Source organism: Anolis carolinensis, chromosome 2 (assembly GCF_035594765.1).
Source record: "Anolis carolinensis isolate JA03-04 chromosome 2, rAnoCar3.1.pri, whole genome shotgun sequence".
Lineage (NCBI taxonomy): Eukaryota > Metazoa > Chordata > Lepidosauria > Squamata > Dactyloidae > Anolis > Anolis carolinensis.
Window position 1 is genome coordinate 29,128,612 of NC_085842.1, and position 3,887 is coordinate 29,132,498.

At 37.9% G+C, this 3,887-nt stretch overlaps 1 long non-coding RNA gene across 1 annotated transcript; it reads right to left on the reverse strand.

Annotated features, from left to right (window-relative positions):
- Positions 1-2,779: 2,779 nt before the first annotated feature.
- On the reverse strand, positions 2,780-3,642 carry LOC103280146 (uncharacterized). Its single transcript, XR_010002478.1, has 2 exons — positions 3,384-3,642; positions 2,780-3,249 (listed from the first exon to the last, which is right to left on the reverse strand). It is a non-coding gene; the product is annotated as an uncharacterized LOC103280146 (long non-coding RNA).
- Positions 3,643-3,887: the final 245 nt, after the last annotated feature.

Here is a 3,887-nt window from a genome sequence, read left to right on the forward strand (position 1 = left end):
GATTCAGTGGATTTTTGCTATTTTTTTTTTAAAAATGTAGATGTTACAAGATGGATATGTCACTGGAAATGAATTGTAGCTGTTGAAACGAGTGCTTTGTTTTCTTTCTGACTTTCAGCTTACAGTGTTCTACTCTTCTACAATGGCCATTACTCTATCATGGAAATTTCATAAGTGTATCTTTTCTTCTGGCCAGATATATCAGGATGCTGGGCTCATCCTTGCACAGTTTTTGTATTATTTTTCTGGTTCTAAAAGGTAGGCTGATTTAGGGAGTGATTTAGGGACTTTGTGTGAGTCGTGTTTTAAATATTTTCTGTAATACTTTTAGTTTATTTTTAAAGAATTTTTCCTAGTTTTGTATAGTTTTCTGGGCCCTGGTGGGTTGTGAGTCAATAAAACAAAGATTATTGAATAAAATCTATTGTAAATAGATTTTCAATTCCTGCACTGAGGGGAAATGAGGTATGTAACCAAAGCTTTGCATATCCAAACATTAGTATAGGATTGTGTCTTTAAGAAGGATAGACTTTTTTTTGATAAATTCTCAGGTACCTAGAGGTGCATCTACACTGTTGAATTAATAAAGTTTGACTCTGCTTTGCATTGAACCATGGCTCAATGCTATGGAATGGTAGAAGTTGTAGCTGATCCAGCCAACAGTGCTCATATCAAAGAAATTCAGAAAGAGGATCATGTGCAGGGATGGGGTCTTCATTCCCCACTTGCTATTTGGAAGAATCCTGGGCAGGTTAGAAGGTGCTGACCTCTGCTTTGCTTCTATCAGGCTGCCTCTGCTCAGCTAAGTCACCAAGAGTCTATTGAAGACTGGTAGGAGCCTGGCTTCAAAGTCTTGAACCTTCTCTGCCCTGCCATACTACAGATCCTAGGATTCTATAGCATTGAGCCATGGCAGTTAAAGTGGGATCAAACTGTTTTAATTCTGCAGTATAAATACATCCTAGATCTCACTTCCCATAAATGGCATAAATCAGAACAGTACAATAAAATGGCATAAATCAGAACAGTTCCCCTTCTGATTCTTGCATCACATAATTAAACAGAGATTTACACTGGAAACTTCTCCTTTTCAATATTCTATAGTTCAATATTCTATAGTTCTCCAACCACAGGAGTCCTTGATATCTTGACTCAGAGAACACCGATAAGAAGATAAGAAAGAGACATATCAAATAAACTCCATCAAATGAAGTTCCTCATAGAATTCCCACTAAATTGATTTATTCTTAGCTGCTTTGAATCCCCTTTGGGAAGATAAAACAAGGTATAAATTGTTGTTGCTGCTGCTGCTGTCAATAGTGAACTACACATTTCTACCAGGCTCCTGCCAGGCTTCAATAGATTCTTGGTGTCTCAGCTGAGCAGAGGCAGCCTGATAGAAGCAGAGCAGAGGTCAGCCCCTTCTAACCTGCCCAGGATTCTTCCATATAGTGAGACTGGACCTTCTTCCTTTTCAGTTTGGGAATGAAGACCCCATCCCTGCATATGATCATCTTTCTGAATGTCTTTGATATGAGCGCTGTTGGCTCGATCAGCTGACCATTGCAGTACAGGCGGTCCCAGAGTTACAAACAAGTCATAGTAGAATGGGGAAGTGAGAGGAATCTACCACCAGGAAGGGTAATTCATCCCTGACAGAGGCTGGATGGCCATCTGTCGGGGGTGCTTTGAATGCGATTTCCTGCTTCTTGACAGGGGGTTGGACTGGATGGCCCATGAGGTCTCTTCCAACTCTACTATTCTATGATTCTATGAGTTGTCATGGGGATAAAGTATATCCACTGAAGCTTTATCAGTAAGCCTTGTTTCCACAACAAACCAAATGTTCCATAATCCAAATATCACAGGGACAGAAAATGAGGGGAAATTTTCTAAATGGGCACAGACAGCAAAACAAACACCACAGTGGTGTACTGTTAATCCTTCCCTATGTTACTCAAAGCTAAAAGAAATATATTTTTGATTGGAGTTACACTTAAAAATGTACCTATTCTGACTTACTAACTGCTGTGTTTTCAACTAATGGGAGTTTCTGAAACTTGGTACAGAGGTAGTCCAGTATATAGTGCATTGCAGAAGTCCAGCCTCAGGCTTACCAATGCATATTTAGGTCCTCCAATTTTAGGAAGAGGCATAGACAGCGTATCGGCTGAAGCTGGTAGTAAGCATTCCCTTTTATCCACAATGCCTGAAGATGATGGTTCCTTGGTACCAAACAAGGAAAAATCAGACAGTCTGTGATGTTCCAAGTCGAGCTGCCTGGACACTGTTTGTTTCAACTTCTTGGTCAGGACTGCAGACTTGTGGTTCCTGAGATATGTGCACAGATATGCAGCTGTTTTGCCCAGGAACTGCAGGTGACATTTCAGTAGGTCTGCACTCAGCCACATAAATAAGATTTTAGGACTGGCAGGTGAAGTGTTTTTTGGGATAGCAAGCTTTGTAAGTCTCTGAGCTCCTAAAGTAAGATTGTCTTCAATTAAAAGATACAGGTTGAATATCCCTTATCCAAAATACTTTTGCTAGTAAAACAGAATTACTGTGTTGTGAAATGAATCATGTAAAAAAGAGTGTGTCATGAGCAGGAAATACTGCAAAACTAGCCACCTCCCAGTCGTATTTCTACTTGCTAAGTTTCAAGTTCTTTTCTCTGAAGGGAAATATGAAAACCTGCTATAAGAATGGTATATATATATATATATATATATATATATATATATATTAGAAAAACAACAACTTAAATGTATATACTCTCATGTAGGTTTTAGCGTGTGTATTGTGGTATGCTAGTATATAGAGTATTTTCTTTACAGTCCCAACCGGGTACTAACTTATTGTGAAACATATAAAGCAAAACACACATAAACCTCCAACTGAAAACAGTCCACAATTATGGTATATATACAATTATACAACCTTATTGAGTAACATATAAAGTAAAGCATACATCAAACTCAACGGAAAACAGTCCACAGCTGTTGTGTGTATGTAGAACAAAACTATGCAACAACAAGTAATCCCGGGTACACTGCCTCGTTTCGGGAAGTCCTTCTTCAGGTTGTTGTTATTTATGTAAGGTCTTAAATAGTCTTTTGATGTATGGTATTTTTCTTCTTACTGAGATTCTCAGAATCTTCTGCGGTATGTTGTGGATTTATTGCTGTCTCTTTAATCTTAATTACTTGCTTGGTCCTGCTTCAGTTCAAGGCTTTTCAATGTAGTCAATTTCTAAACATAAATATAGGTACATACTAATAGTAACTATGATGGTTATACCAAAATAGATATGTATAAACACCCCATATGTTTTCCAATTCTTAATCTAGTACATAAAAGAGTTTACAAAAATACAATTGACTTACACGTCGTTACTCTTGCAGGGCTCTGTGTCTTTTCTCAAGTTGCAAGTGCCCTATGGCTTGCATGGTGAACTGAAATACTCAATTCACTAAAGATAACAGGTGAAATCAATCCTATCATTCAGTCCTTTGGGGAATACAGAGTTTAATTTAAAGGTCCAGAAAGACTCCCTTTGTAGAAGAAGTCTTTTATTGTCTCCAATGGGTTTTACCTTCTCTATCACAAAGAACTTAAAACTCTCATCAGAATGAGCTTTTTCTTGAAAATGTGTATATAGAGTAGAGTCTGTGCATCCATTCCTGATTCTGGATTTGTGTTCTTGTATCCGTGTTCTCAATGCCCTAGAGGTCATCCCTACATATAACAATTTACATGGACATATAATCAAATATATGACATTTTCAGATGCACATGTAGTAAAGTGTCTTAATGTGATGTGAAGATGGAGTATGGGGTATATATCATCTTGAATTCTTAGGGATTGCTTACAACAGTTACAATGGCCA